At 40.0% G+C, this 16,391-nt stretch overlaps 1 protein-coding gene across 3 annotated transcripts in view; it reads left to right on the top strand.

Moving 5' to 3' along the window:
* The window catches only part of TBL1X (transducin beta like 1 X-linked), a 499,699-nt gene that overhangs the window by 100,518 nt on the left and 382,790 nt on the right, over positions 1-16,391 (top strand). The window contains exon 2 of one of the 3 annotated variants that reach the window (XM_033949447.1): positions 11,392-11,523. The exons of the other annotated variants lie outside the window; for them this stretch is intronic. The gene's annotated coding sequence lies outside the window, so the exon portion shown is untranslated. The remainder of the gene's footprint in view (positions 1-11,391; positions 11,524-16,391) is intronic. 3 annotated transcript variants of the gene reach the window in all.

The raw sequence follows: 16,391 nt of genomic DNA, 5'->3' as shown, positions 1-16,391 counted from the left end.
GGGGTAGTTGATTTCTATGTTGGTTATGGTTGAGACTTTGTTATTTTCGAGGAGGATGAATTTTGTTTTGTCTGGGTTGAGTTTCAATTCGTGATGGGGTTTATATAGGTGCTAGCACTAGATGCAGCAAGTCATTCTTGCCCACACAAGCTTAGAACATGCCTAGAACTAATGTAGAACCAACTGATATTTGAGTAAAGGTGGTGGTGCTCGTAAGCATTTTTCAGGCAGCAGATCAGCTGCTCATGTCATACTTGCCTGGACAAGCCCAATCAGCCATGTGACAGTCAAACATTTAGGGCTCCTTTTACAAAGGCAAACTAGCTGCTACCGCCTCCTTTTAAGCAGGCAGTAGTTTTTCAGCTAGCGCGCGCTATATAGCATGCGCTAATCTTGTGTGCGCGCTAAAAACACTAGCGTACCTTAGTAAAAGGAGCCCTTAGTTGTTCTATGAATGTCTGTTTGATTTCTTTATAACCCAGAAATTCTTTCACATATGTCTAATGTCAGATTTACTTACAAGTATATTTACACATTTGATCTACATCCATAGCATAAGGATAGTTTATCACCTCTTTAGTGCATAATTATCAGCTGATTTTAAGGGAAAGAAATGGATTTTGGTGGTGCTTATGTTCATTGGCTTTGAGCAACCCCAGGATGGACCTTAAAAATTGAACAAAAATATTTTGTGATCAAGCACATACAAAAATTTATGGGAAAAACTTCAATTAGTAAAGTTTCTCCAACTTCAGGTTTTTCTGGACAGCTCTAATGTCGAGTCACACTTCCCGATGCTTGCATGTAGATTTCCATTCTCTGGAACAATAAGAGATTGATATTGTTGACCATTTAGAATAAAGTGAGACTGTTTTTAAGAATTTGTCTCCTCGGGAATCCTTCTTTGGATCTCACTTTGGCAATATTAGTGCATGGCCACCAATATAGAAAATGGCCTTAGTACAAGGTCGCACTAAGGCCACTTTTTACCACAACTTAGGGCTCCTTTTACAAAGCTGTGTTAGGGCTTTAACGCGTGGAATAGCGTGCACTGAATTGCCACGCGCGCTAGACCTTAAGGCCAGCATTGAGCTGGTGTTAGTTCTAGCTGCATAGCATGGGTTTAGCGCGCATTAAAATCCTGCGTGCACTTAAAACGCTAGCACACCTTAGTAAAAGGAGCCCTTAGTAAAATGATCCCAGATTTATTCAATACGTAAATGTGTTGCAGAATTGTCACAGTTTTCTCTTGCTGCGGAATCTACCTCGTAGCTGTTGTGGAAATCTGAGATTTGTTTGCTTTCTTTTTTTTGAACTTGTTTTTCAAGTGAACAATGTAGTTTGATACAGTAGTAATTGAAATATCAATGCAGTGAACACAAATGTCATTTTCTGGGAGAACTGATAGCAAGATGGTTTTAAGATAATCATCTTTTCCTTGACATTCCGTCAAAATGACTTTCAAATATTTGTTTAAATGCCATTATATAATAGTCTATTATTTTTGCAGTTGCTTAGCCTATCCTTTTATTTTTCTGAGTTTTTCAGTCTCAAGGTTAGAGCAGTGGGGCTGAGAACCTGAGGAGCCCTGTTCAAATCCCACTGCAGCTGCTTGTGACCTTGGCCGTCACTTAACTCTTCGTTGCCTCAGTTACAAACTCAGATTATGAGCGCTCCAATGATGGAAAAATACCTACTGTACCTGAATGTACACCGCTTTGATTGATTTCAGGCTTGCAGGTGGTATATAAAAAAATAAATTACTTTGGTGCTACTTCCTAAACTAAAAGTGAATCTTTCTATTAGCAAGTACGTTTTAACCCCGATATAAGCAGCCAATACGTCAGTGCCAAAGAAAAGAATATTGCATAACATGATATCTGATTTTAGACTTTTAAGAAAGTTCAGATTAGTTTACTCAGATCCAAAATCTCTTGTCTACATTGAAGAATGTTTTTTTCCTACAGACATAGGTATTCATGGGAATATTAGGGGAAAAAAATCATATCTGATCCCTCAGAGATGAGCATAAGATTCTGTCAGAATTTTACTAATAAGACTTCTCATCCAAATCTGAACCATTATTTTACTGATGGCATTCCATTGTCCAGTGGTAGAAATATTGGCCCCTTTTTATTAAGCTGTGGTAGAGCGTCTTATTGCGGGCCGGCGAGGTAAACCCTCTGATGCTCATTCAATTTCTATGAGTGTTGGAGCATTTATTTCACCGGCCCGTAGTAAAACACTCTCCCGCAGCTTGATCAAAAGGGTCATTATTTAGAAAAGTAGGCACCAGCCAAAAATAATTCTTTTTTATTCTTTTTTCTCTATTTTCTTTACTACTTTTGATTTGTACTTATTTGTCCCTCCAGACACCTGTAGCCCATTTTCCATCTATACACGTCCTTGAGCCTCATCCTCATTCCCTTACTCCAGTCATTCTTACGCACCCCTGTTTTTTTCCTCCTTCCACCATTTTTCTTTCCTGAAACCCTAATAATTGGGCTAAGCTGTGACAGCTGCTGCTGTGATTTCCCTTCTCTAGCTCAGGCCCTGCTCACACCTCCCTCATGGAGTACCAGACACTGAATTTAAGGCACTAGTTCTTGAGATTTTTCCATCCCTTACCAATATAGTTTTTCCTTTCAGAAATTATTCAGGTGTAAATTGTAAATCTATAGTTCTGTTTCCCTCATTCTAGTAAGAAAATGTCCTTTTTTTTTTTTTTTTTGAAGCAGAGAAACTTTAGATTCAAAATTTCCATTTTTGAATGTACAGATTTAAAGAAAACGAAATTACCAGAGGCCTCCCTTCTTTTTTCCCTAAGAAAGTAAGGGGTCCTTTTACTAATTTGCACTAGCCGTTTTAGCGTGCTATAAATGCTAACGTGTCCATAGACTATAATGGACGCGTTAGCATTTAGTGCACACTAATATTTAGTGCGCGCTAAAAACGGCTAGCGCACCTTAGTAAAAGGATCCTTAAATTACGCTTTAGAAATAATTTCTGTATTTTTCAGTTTTAACAAAATGGCACTTCATTGCTGCTTACAAAAATGCTTTTCTTCTGATTGCACCCAACTGTTGCTGTTTTTTGAGATCCCATCTTTTATTTTTCATCTTCTTAAGGCAGGGGTGTCCAATGTCAGTCCTCGAGGGCCGCAATCCAGTCGGGTTTTCAGGATTTCCCCAATGAATATGCATGAGATCTATTTGCATGCACTGCTTTCATTGTATGCTAATAGATCTCATACATATTCATTGGGGAAATCCTGAAAACCCGACTGGATTGCGGCCCTCGAGGACCGACATTGGACACCCCTGTCTTAAGGCATCAGTTAAGAATTTTCAAAGTTGGCAATATGCATGTTTAGCTTTTAAATAATGTTCTCATGATTTTAATGCAAAGAAACAGAGAAGGCGACCAGGTGATGCACAATACAGTATTTTTATTGTAGTAAAAACTCGACATATATGTGTTTCGGCCAAAGGGAATCTATAAGCCAATTACAAATGACAAATTGCATAAAGAAATAAATTCAATATGCATAAACCATATACATAAAATATAAAACATATGTACTGAATAAACACACATCAAGGCCTGTTAACGATACTAAAAACATTACATTAAAATCACAAATGTCTTGAACCTAGTAAATTCAACAATAACATTGCGTTGAAAACATAAAGGAACCATCCAAAGACTGTAAAAGAGAAAATAAATAGGAAATAAAAAGAAAATAATGCCCCTAGAACCTACTGTATAAAATTACTCTTATAACCTTTAGCATAAGAAAACTATCCAAAAATGTAAAGAAAATGCATCTCTTGCTTACTTACTACTACTTATCATATCTGTAACCCTGAAAAGTGTACACCGCACTGTACAATCAACATGCAATATACCGTCTCTGCTCACAAGAGCTTACACTCTAATATTTACCTTTCCCTTTTATTTAAGCTGCTGGTGAAGGAAAGAACTACTGAGAACTAACATTTTATTTGCAAACTTCTAAAAACACTCCTATTAAGAAGCTTTCATTGGAAAAAAATGTTCTCCATTTGGGGGATAGAGAAACCAGAAGCCAGCCTTCGCTGTCCTGCATAATATCCAAGCAGCTAATTTTGCTGTGGAGTCAGTAAAATTTGGTGGAATTTTATTTGTTCTTGTCATACTTTAATATAATATCTTTTTCACGAGTGAACTAATTTTTCATGAGTGAATTAAAACTAAAGTCTTATAGCAAAATTTAGGAAAAAGTGGGTCAAAGGATTTGACCAGCTCATCTGACCTTTCAGAAATGTGGATTTGAATGAAGTCCTTTCATGTAAATGGTTGCTTCCTGTTTCTCTCATCTCCACTGGGGGAATAAAATGAAATTGGAGATTCAGTGCATTGTTTATCTGACCCACATAAATGCGGGCTGGTAGGAATACAAAGAAAGCCTGGATTTCTGTAGAATGTACAGTAGACTAAATAATTATTTGCTCAATCAGGGCTTTGATGCTACTTTTGAAGGGAAGAGTTGTTGACTTTACCCATTCAGAGCTCCCTAATTTACTCCATTATTGTGAGCCATGTTGTTTTTTTTTTTTTTACCTATTTACTTTCTTTTCAGATGAGTATGGTGATTTTTTTTCCCTCGGTGCCCATCAAAAAATATTGTCAGGGAGCTTTTATGATAAACAGTTTTGTTGTGGCCCTTAAAGCATATTTGCAAGGATTTAGTGTGCCTTTATTTTTGAAGGTGTATTTTTTTTTTTTAACCTCATAAAATATCTTTAGTCTTAGACTTAGAATATACTGTAATAGAGCAAATTTAGAGCTCCTCTTACAAAGCCGTGGTAGAGGTTTGTACCATGGGCCAGAGAGGTAAATACTCTTGACACTCAAGTTCAGATTTCTAGCATAATTTGCAAAAAATTCTCAGTCTTGTGAGGAATAACCAGTCTATCTTGAGACATATTTGCTCTAATATCTTTATTCTGGGAGTTGGTAGATTCTATTTTCATCTTCTTTGACGTCCAAGTCTCCATCTTTGCATTCAGATATTTAATAGAAAATATGTTCCCGATGAAACAGTTTTAAAGGCAGAACACAGCTTATATAGAGCTTCAATAGTTGACCAAATTGAGTCAACAGTGATCTATTCTAGCCAATTTAAAGACTGCAGAGCAGAAATTCAACAAATCTTGGGTGCCATGGGGGCCTAGAAATTAGACTCTGGTGCCCAAGACTTTGTGTTCTCCAGTTCTGGCTGCCTCCCTCACAGAAACAGGCTGTGATCAACACTATACAGCTGGGCTCTCAATGAATTCAAGCTGTGCGGTGCTGGAAGAGGTGATCGATTCTTATGGTTTCAAATATCATGAGACTTGAGTCCCCTTTCTGTTCTCATTCATGGTCACAATATTTCTGTTTTTTTATTATACTGATGGTGATTTATTGTTCTTATACTTTGAGTCTCTCGGATTGATTTTTTTTAACAAACTTTCAAAACTGCCTCATTGCCATTTATACTTGGCTTTTGGAAAACCGTCTTGCATTATTGCCATGGCTACTTGGCTTTTGGAAAGCCATCTTGCGTTAAACCCTACTAAAACAATTGCTATATGATTTACTGATAGGCAGATCTATCCCACTTTGCTCCCAGTGATAAATGGCAATCCTCTGAGCTTAAGTTACTCAGTTCAAATATTTGTGTACTCTGACTTATTGCCAACTGAATTCGTAGTCTGGATTTTAGTACTAATGAAAAAATGTTTCTGGGCTCTCCATCATTCTCACTCGATATATATATTTTTTTATCTTGGCTTGCCCTTACAGGTAAACTTACTATATGCTCTTAGTGGCCCCCTGACCTTTGTTCCCTCTAAGCCAGGGGTCTCAAAGTCCCTCCTTGAGGGCCGCAATCCAGTCGGGTTTTCAGGATTTCCCCAATGAATATGCATGAGATTTATTTGCATGCCCTGCTTTCAATGCATATTCATTGGGGAAATCCTGAAAACCCGACTGGATTGCGGCCCTCAAGGAGGGACTTTGAGATCCCTGCTCTAAGCTCATACATTCTAAGAGCGTCGCTCACAGATTTTACATGGGTCACTCGCCTGCAAATCTGGAAAATTGTTTGTTTTTAGAACTTGTTGTTCACATGAGAAAAAATGTGGATACACCCGACCAATCCTTAGAAGGAGCACTGCCACTGACTACTGTAACATTGTCTACACAGGACTGCTGCTCTATCTGCAGGAAGTTCAAAACGTAGCATTAAAAATCTTTTCATATCATTCAGCTGTGGTACGGCATTCACTTCCATTTGAGATGAGGAGGATGCATCATTATGCATTTTATAGGAACATTTTAAATATCTGTTTTAATTTAGAGGTTTCATGTATCTAGTTTATAAGTATTTGTGATTGCTACATTTTAGTTTATGATTTGCAAAGATTTTGCTGTACTTCCTTGGTAATGTCCAAATTCTCTTGTTTGCTACCCACACAGAACCTGGAAAAAGTAGTTGCGGGATGTAAGAAGCATAATAAAATAAGATCTTAAGCCACACTAAGAAATATGAGTTCTGATTGAACATCCTTGACTATCAGTTTGAATTCAGTATAAGATTCTTACACTCGAACTCACCTGCTCTAAAGTTGCCATAAAAATCCTGTGAGCCGTTGTAGTGCCTATATATGATTTTCTAAACCAGGGATCTCAAAGTCCCTCCTTGAGGGCCGCAATCCAGTCGGATTTTCAGGATTTCCCCAATGAATATGCATTGAAAGCAGTGCATGCACATAGATCTCATGCAGATTCATTGGGAAATCCTGAAAACCCGACCGGATTGCGGCCCTCAAGGAGGGACTTTGAGACCCCTGTTCTAAACGATGAGCAATGCTCTAAAATTTGCATGCAAATGAGGTTCAGGGAAATTACTGGAAATTCCTTCAGATCAGTCACTGGAGAAAGCAGCTGACACATGTGTAGAATAGTTCATGGAAAAGAGGTATAATAACTATGTACATGCACCAGGAAAAGCAATGTTGTAGATATGCATGAACATGAATCATAAGCATGTCTTATTGTAATGCATCATAGATGAAGGGGGTTGGGGGAGGGTGGAGAACTACCAACAAACCATGCTTTTATTTCTACACTGCTTTTGGCGGGTATACACTTTTAACGAACGCACATGAGACACGCCTTTTAACACATGCACCCGAGACACCCTTTCAGCACACATGTATGTTGTGTTCAATGTTACCGGGACTTCCAGACCTGACGGTAATTTTGAGTTGATTTTAATACTTAACCACTAAAAACCAAAGTGCTGGTTTACAATTCTAAAAATGTTAAAAGTCAGCACTTCATTTCGTGCATCACCCTGCAATGTCTGGGCATCACCCGGAGTGCTCATTTTAATATTAATGAGCTCATTGTAATACAATTCTCAGAGGCTGCAACGACGCATGGAAAAGACCTCGCAGAGCCATTTTATTCATCGGAAGCTAAAATGCTTGTACGCTAAACTGGTTGGAACATAATGTTGAATGTTAAAAGCACAGTAAGTTTAGAGCATCAGGGCCATAGTTTTATATAGTAGTACTCTCTTCTTTCTCTCTTCATTGATTGTTCCATGTACTTCTCAGAGAGAACATTACAATCATTACAACATTACATGACAGTTGTCTTTATTTACCACAAGTCCAACGGGTTCATGTAGGTTTAACGCATCTAATCTAATCTAAACCTTAAGTTTATATTCCGCATCATCTCCATGAGAATGGAGCTCGACACGGTTTACAAGAACTTAAAATAGTGGGTAGAGAAGAAGAAAAAGGATTACATGAACTTATGTGTAGAAGGGGGAAGAGAAAGGGGGGAAGCTACAATTTGCTGAAAAGCCAGGTTTTCAGTTGTTTGCGGAATAACTGAAGGGAGCTCAGGTTCCGCAGCGGGGTGGTGAGGTTGTTCCAAAGACCTGTGATTTTGAAGAGAAGGGATTTTCCCAGTTTGCCTGAATAGTGGATGCCGCGTGGAGAGGGGAAGGCTAATTTAAGCCTTTGGGCAGTTGGAATTCAGTGCCTACTTCTCTTCCAATGGAAGAGTCCTTTCCAAATTCAAATTGGCCTAGAAGACTTTTGTTTTTAAAATGGTTTACCCTAATCAATGCTCGGATGATGAGTCCACCCAGATTCTCGATTATGTCCACTGTGGTGGTCTGAAGGCATCAAACCACTGCCTGTATAAATATAAATAATATTCTGCTCTTTGTCTTTTCTTTCCTATCATTCTGCCTGGCATTCCTTTCTGACTTTAAAGCATTTGTATGTAAAACATCATTTTATGTATCCTAGGAAGGGCAATATATCAAGTATAACGAACCATAATCTGTAAAGTCACTGACAGCTGAGCGTTGGCACAATGTAGGTGCAAGAAAAGGCCATTTCTGTAGGTAAGGCTTCAGCCAGGATTGACAAAACAAAACAGCTAAGTAAAGGGAAGAGGAGGGGAGGGAAAACTGGTTGAATGGGAGCAACTGGTAAGCTGAATGAAGATTGGATGAGACAGAGAGAGGCAGAATGACTGAAAGGGTTGAGACGTCTGGAAATGACCTGGATGGGAACAGGTGGTTAGTGAGATGCAGACTGGATGAAGGGGTTGAGATTGCTGGGGATGAGCTGGATAAGAAGGGGGGAGAAGAGGGTTGGGGGGATAGCAGTGATGAATGAGAGAGAGAGATTGACTGAAGGCAGTGTTTTTCTCTCTCATGGCTTACAGACACACTGATGAGGAATGGGCCAAGGTCAGGCATGAGTCAAACATCTCAGGTCAGCTATTAGAGAGGATTGTATATTGCTGATGGGATTCTTTGGGGATGAAGGATAGAGATTTTTGCCAGCATTATACACATTAAAGACTGGATTTACTACGTTTATTTTCACACAGAATGGGAAAACAGCCTTAGTAAGTCATATCATATTGAGCTTTGGCAGAACTCAGAGGAGATGCCCCTTATTTCCTGATACTGTGGTGGAAACACGAGCGAGGACCAGAAAGTTGTCAAAATAGCTCTTAAGTTTTTGAGCTGGAAAATTTCTGAGAATATACTAAGTCCATAACTGATATTCTGGGCTTCAAAATTGCGACCCTATTTTGTTCATAGTTAACACTAATGCACTACCCCCTTCCCCTTCAACCATCCCCTCTTACTGTACAGATTGAAGTGCCAAAAAGATACCCACTTAATCGAATTGCTACTTAGTGATGATATTTGGCTGCTAGAAACGAAAACCAAAAAGAAGACTGCAGAACAGATGTACTTGATGCAGGCACTTTATTGAGTCAATCAAATGTTGTTTTATAAATGATCCTACCTTTGTTCTAGAGAAACTGGGACCCAACACAGTCCGTATTTCGATTAAAACATCTACCTCAGGAGTCCCAGTGCGAAAAGAGGAAGTATTACATGTTGAATTGATGTAATGTGTGGAAAAGAAGTGTGCATAAAGGATATGCTCCATGTCGCAATAGTGCTGATATGAATGTATATGCAAAGTATGACAAACAAACCAAAACTGCAGATATGTACAACGATGTAGGCAAATTTTATTGTGACAAGCAAACTATATATTAAAACCTTTTTACCAAACGGGGGACCCAACACGGTCTGTGTTTAGGACAACCTTCATCAGGGGTCCATGGTAGATAAAGGAAAAAACATATGTCACAACAAATATTGAAAAAGATAATATAAAACCAAACAGATGATGTGTCATGCCGAGAGTCTCTGCAAATAGTAAAAATCGCTAGAAGGTTGTCCGAAACACGGACCGTGTTGGGTCCCCCGTTTGGTAAAAAGGTTTTAATATATAGTTTGCTTGTCACAATAAAATTCGCCTACATCGTTGTACATATCTGCAGTTTTGGTTTGTTTGTTCCTGGCTGGTTTTTTTTTACTGCAGACGAGGTTGGATCTCCCTTCTTTTGGTTCTGTTGCTCTATGCAAAGTATGACGTCAATACTAAAGTATAATTGTGGACACCATCTTAAGGTCTCAAACTCGCGGCCCAGGGGCCACATGCAGGTACTATTTTGAGGCTCTCGGTATGTTGATCATAATCACAAATGTAAAATAAAGCAGTTTCTTGATCAAATGTCTCTTTAGCTATAAATGACAATATTATTATTAAGACTTAGCCAAAAGGAAAGATTTATAAACTATAAAGAGTTTTATCTCATGCAAAATTGTCATTTCTTTAATAAAACATTAACTTTTTTTTTCTGAGGCCCTCCAAGTACCTACAAATCCAAAATGTGGCTCTGGAAAGGGTTTGAGTTTGAGACCACTGGTCTAAGGTGTCGGTGATATGATGCAATTAAGAGGTGAGAATAGGAGGTGGTGACAGTATTGTACGAAACCTGGCGTGGATGGTTGTGGACACCATCTGAGTGATGTGAGATGGTACACATAAGTCTTAAGATTGGTACACAAAAAGAAATCTTAATCCGGGGACTAACTGTATATATGTCAATGGTGCGCCAGACATTTGCGTGCCAGCACGCACTGAGACCCGACCACTACACATAAAACATTTAAGTGTAGTGGCGGGGGGGGGGGGGGTTACTTTGCAACCCTCAAAAATAAAAAATTGTTGGGTCTCAGTGCAGTATGTGCTGGCGTGCAAATGTCCAGTGCGCGATTGTTGGCGCGCTATTGTCCTACGTGCATTTGACGGGTCACCATTCAACTGTGCTCTGCTTAGGGTTAACAGATTTCTGTGTCTCAAAAAGGGGTTAACAGATTTCTGTGTCTCAAAAAGGGGTTAACAGATTTCTACGTCTCAAAAAGAGGACACGTGGCCCCACCCCGGACTGCCCACAGACCCTGCTCCGTTCCTGCCCCCCAACCCTGGTTCCAGACAAACTTTGTCTCTTTGGGGGCCATGTCAAGAGGGCATCCGCACATGCGCAGATGCAATGCGAAAATGTCGCGTGCAGGCGTGTGACGTCATTGCGTCATATCCGCGCAGACGCCCTCGAAACACGTCCCTGAGCTCCCGTCGTTTTTCAAAACCCAGACAAAACTGCCTGGTTTTGAAAACCCATCCGGTCATCCAGACAGTCCTGTAAAAAGAGGACATGGCCAGGAAAATCTGGACGTCTGGTAACCCTAGCTCTGCTAATATACATTACATTAGTGATTTATATTCCGCCATTACCTTGCGGTTCAAGGCGGATTACATAATATACAAATAAAGTTAAGCATTGCTGCCTTACTTTAGATACAAGTTGAACCAGCTGAGCATCAAGCCCTTGGCTGTGCTTTATCTAGTAGGTCGCATTGCCGAAGATCATTTTGATTAACTTTTTTTTTTTTTTTTGCAACAGGATGATGGCCAACTTCAAATTTGCATTTCTGCAGATGATTCTTGCTCCTGTTTAGTCTTGTTGTACATTTTTTATTGGCCAGAAGCCAGTTTACATTGTGACTAACAGTTCTCTAATATGTCAAGTGAAAAGGTAATCATTTCACTAGAACAACCAATTTGCGGGGGGCAACATGTCACTTTATAATAAAGAATAAACTAACTCACGTACACCAAACAAAGATTAATTGCTGAAGGGAGGGTGTTCTGCCGTGAATACAGCTGTCATTTTGGGTTTGTAGTTTGGCATGGCTTTAAAGAGTAATGGGGTTTTTTTTTTCTCTACATACTCAGAGAGGATATTACATAGTTGCTTTCACCGCCTTAGAGAAAAACTTCTTTCCAGTCATTGAGGTCTTCATGATAACTGTGAACAAACAAAACGAACTGCAGATGTGAACAAGATGCAGGCAAAATTTATTGTGACAAATATGAATATATGTATAAAAACCTTTTTACCAAACAAGGGATCCAACGCGGTCCGTGTTTCGGACAAACCTTCGTCAGGGGTCCGTGGTAAAAAAGGATTGAGAAATATGCCACAAAAAATGTAGAATAAACTATCATAAACCAAAATATCCGATGCGCCGAGAATCGCCAACGCTTCCAAACCCCTAACTCACTTACCACTCCTCCTTTTTCCACCTCCCTTTACTTCCCGCTTCTCTTCCCCACCCATTCCTCTTCCCTTTCCACCCCCTTCTCTCTCCCATTAACCCTCCCCCTCCCTTTACCTAGATTGATACCTGTTCCTACAATATTCACTTTGTATCTCTCCATTACTGTATACCATCTTGAACTGAAAAGGTATGACGGGATATAAATAAAGCTATTATTAATATTTTAAGGCTTTGTTTGGTTTAGCTCCCAAATATATAATTGAGCTTTTCTCTTTTGCAACCAACAGACATAAGAGAAACTCACATCTGAATTTTGGTTTTCCGCCTGTTAGAGGATGTAAACTTAAAAAACATCATCAAAATCTTTTTTTCATATCAAACAGCGTTATGGGGTAAGGATTTAGAACAATTGCTTTTGTTTACTGACATTTATGGGGAATTTAGGAGACATCTAAAAACATAACTGTTTTCAAAGTATTTAGGTGGCTAATTTATAAAAAATTTATTACGAACTATTTTGATCATTTTAGTGTCTCTAATTATTGGCTTTTAACTCTTTTTTTTGTTCTATTCAACTTCTTTTATTGTTTTTTTTAACTATTGTAAACTGCATAGAACTTTATTACCTTGCGGTATGTAAACTGATTATTACCTTATTTTTCACTCCATAAGACTTACCTGACCATAAGACGCACCCTACATTTAGAGGAGGAAAACAAGAAAAAAACCATTCTGAACCAAATTCTCCCTGCTAGGCTCTGTACCCAACCCCACACTAGATGGGGTCTAGTGGTAGGCCGGGACAGGGCAAAAGGCTGGCAGGCCTAGTGGCTGGCAGGCAGGCAGGGCTAGTAGCTGACAGGCAGTGACAGGTCACAGGGCAGGCAGGGCTAATAGCTGTCAAGCAGGATACAGGGCAGGCAGGGCTTGTAGCTGGCAGGCAGGGTCAGGGCAGGCAGGCCTAGTGGCTGGCAGGCAGGCAGGGCTAGTAGCTGGCAGGCAGTGACAGGTCACAGGGCAGGCAGGGCTAATAGCTATCAAGCAGAATACAGGGCAGGCAGGGCTAGTAGCTGGCAGACAGGGCTAGTGGCTGGCAGACAGGGCCTCCCCCACCCCGAGGGAGGCTGGCAGGCAGGGCTAGTGGCTGGCAGACAGGGCACAGGGCAGGCAGGGCTAGTAGCTGGCAAGCAGGGCACAGGGCAGACAGGACTAGTAGCTGGCAGGCAGGGACAGGGCAGGCAGGGCTAGTGGCTGGCAGATAGGGCCCCACACCCTGAGGCAAGCAATTTTTAAAAATTCTGCCATCCAGCGCTGTATGGCAGGAACTTTCAGCGCTCCTGCCCTTCCCTCCAAGCTGACTCCCGAACTCTTGTGGTAGCGTCAGAGGGGAGCACTTTTTAAAATCTTGCCATCCAGTGCAGTACGGCAGGAGCTTTCAGCGCACCTGCCCGTCCCTCAGCTGACTCCAAAACTCTTGTGGTAGTGTCAGAGCGGAGCATGAGGCAGTCACAAGTTTTTCGCATTCCTGCCTGGTCTTGCTCCGTGAATGGCTGCCGTCAGTCCTGTGAGAATACAAGAATTTTGAATATGTAAATAAAGGGAGAAATGCAGGCACAGGAAATGCATGATTCTATTCCACAAAACTAGAAGAATACGTCAATATAATTTGTAGGTATGTCATCTTATTCTTCTTGGTTATATCCCTTTTAAAAGAAAGGAATGAAATGTGCATGATTTGTGGAGGCTTTCCCTGGTGACATTTTAGACTTAGAAGGTGGGTGGGGAGTAGGCATGCAGCAGAAATGTGTAGGATGACACCATGAAATGTACATATGTACATATACACACACACACAGCTGCCCTTTGATTTTTTGAGTCCTTAGATAACTGACAGTTTTTGCAAACTTGCTGGTGTGTCTGTAGTGCATTTCTGACATAGCTACTTCCTGTCAAAGTACAGCAGGAAGAAGTGTGGCTCCGAAATTAGCAAGTTAAGGTCACAAGGAAAGCAGCTGGTAACCCACACGGAGGGAGGAAAGGCAAAGCTTTCTAGAGTCATGCCAGTCCACGTTTAAAGAGGCAGCGGCTCCTTTTATTCCTGCCATCACTCTACAAACTGACAGAGTATTATCTACAAGAGAGATTAGGTTCTTAAATCAGTGACTGCTTTCATCTGTTGTAAAAGCCATTGTTGAGATTCAAAACTGAATGCATACGCTAGCTTTAAGGTTGTGTTTTATTGAGGCTTGTTTCTACGTAAGTATTCATTTCTTTTGCCACTGGCATTGTCTTCAGTCTGCTGCACTCTTTTCTCACTGCCTCAGTCTGAGTCATTGCCATGGTTCAAGGGGAGTGAATCAGTGCTTTGCTGTTAGTAGGTGTTAGAGGCCAAATCAGTGTTTTTTTCTCCCGCTTTCCACCCAGTAACAGCCAGTGGGTTTTTTTTTAGTTGATGGCAGGAGGCCTGCCTGAGGCATATGTGAAAATAAAAGGCATGGCTGATGGGAAGAAAATTTACAGAGAAAATTAGTAAAACCATGTTTTTTTCAGCAAATCAAATCAAAAAGCAGACAAACACAACTGTGTTAAAATGGTGCCTTTAGATTTTTTGGGGGTAGTAGTAGGTTTTCAATTTATTTTTGCTGTTTTGGGTTTCCAGCCCAAAATTTTTAAAAAAACAGATTTAAACATATTGCCAGTTGAAATTTTCCATCTTTATTAATTTGCATGTTGTAACGCATATAGACACCAAGGGCAAAGTCCCCATGTGGGCTCTAATGCACACACAGTCTTGAGTTTCATGTATTTCAGACAAAAAGCACTGCACTCTCAACATCGCGTAGGTAAGGATACCAGATTTTACAACAGTAAAATCCCACTGCAGCTCCGCCCACTTCTACCCAGCCCTGTTCCCGAGTCATACCCTGTTCTGCCCCAGCCCTGCACCCAAACCTCTTCTCCTTGAGCTCAGAGCCATGTTTGGAGGGCCTCCAATCATGCGCCGGTGTCATGCAATGACACCACACGCATGACATGCGAAAAGGTACAACACTGCTCTTCCTATAACATATACAATTTCCTCCTTTTTAATGTAATTTATTGTATTTGCATTTAGCTCACCCCTTTTTTATTTTTTTTTTAAGAAGTTGCTCATTCAGGCATTTTCTTGTCTTCAGCATGATTTACAATTAATTTTTTAAAATATATCTTTATTAGATTTTCAAACTACAATTGTGCAACAAGTAATTCAATACATAAAATATCACAAGACAAGCACAATGAACTTTCAGATATTAATAGACAATTAAATTTTTCCCCACCCTCCCACCCAATACTCAAATAAAATAAAACACACAAGAAACTATCCATGGGGCGAGTGTGGCACAGTGGTTAAAGCTACAGCCTCAGCACCGCGAGGTTGTGGGTTCAAACCCACGCTGCTCCTTGTGACCCTGGGCAAGTCACTTAATCCCTCCATTGCCCCAGGTACGTTAGATAGATTGTGAGGCCGCTGGGACATGGAGGGATAACTGCTTGAGTACCTGAATAAATGCATGTAAACCGTTCTGAGCTCCCCTGGGAGAACGGTATAGAAAATTGAATAAATAAAAAAAATAAGTAAATAAAAAAAATATATACCTTGAATCAAGTTCCAATGCAACTCCCTTCCCCCACCCCCCAATCCACCCTGGATGTGTATGTTTACAAGTCTATAAAATAAAATCGATTATTCTTCCTTTCAAAATTTAGCCAATGGCTCCCAAACATCCATAAACTTTCTGTACCGCCCTTGCTGTATGGCCATAAAACGTTCCATTTTAAAAATATAACACAGAGATTCCCACCAAAAATTGTAACTTAATCGATCCCAATTCTTCCAATTCCTTAAAATGAGCTGTATGGCAACCCCTGTCATTATAAATAGAAGTTTGTTATTTCAATTAGATATTTAGCTCAATTAATTTTGTACCTGAGGCAATGGAGGGTTAGGTGCCTTGCCCAAGATTACAAGGAGAGCAGCAGGATTTGAACGTGGTCTCCCCGGTTGTCAACTAGGTGCTTTAACCCTTTCAGGACCAAGGGACATATTTGTCCCATAACTTTAAAATCCTATAAATTTTGATTGGGATAGTCTACAGTTCTAAATTTGATATGTACGGATTCCATATGATACTGCCTTTATGTAAACAAACTGGTTCCGACATTCATTCATTAGCGTCGTTGCTAGATTGACGAGAAGATTCACTTGCCACACTGTCCATAAGCCAGAAGTGTGATTTTTTTTAAATAAAAATAATGATATTTAAAAAAAAAAATCAATTTTTTGGCATCTGCAAGCCCT

Source organism: Geotrypetes seraphini, chromosome 6 (genome assembly GCF_902459505.1).
Source record: "Geotrypetes seraphini chromosome 6, aGeoSer1.1, whole genome shotgun sequence".
Taxonomy (NCBI): domain Eukaryota; kingdom Metazoa; phylum Chordata; class Amphibia; order Gymnophiona; family Dermophiidae; genus Geotrypetes; species Geotrypetes seraphini.
The sequence above is the reverse complement of the archived record's forward strand: the minus strand, read 5'-3'. Positions and strand labels throughout refer to the sequence as shown.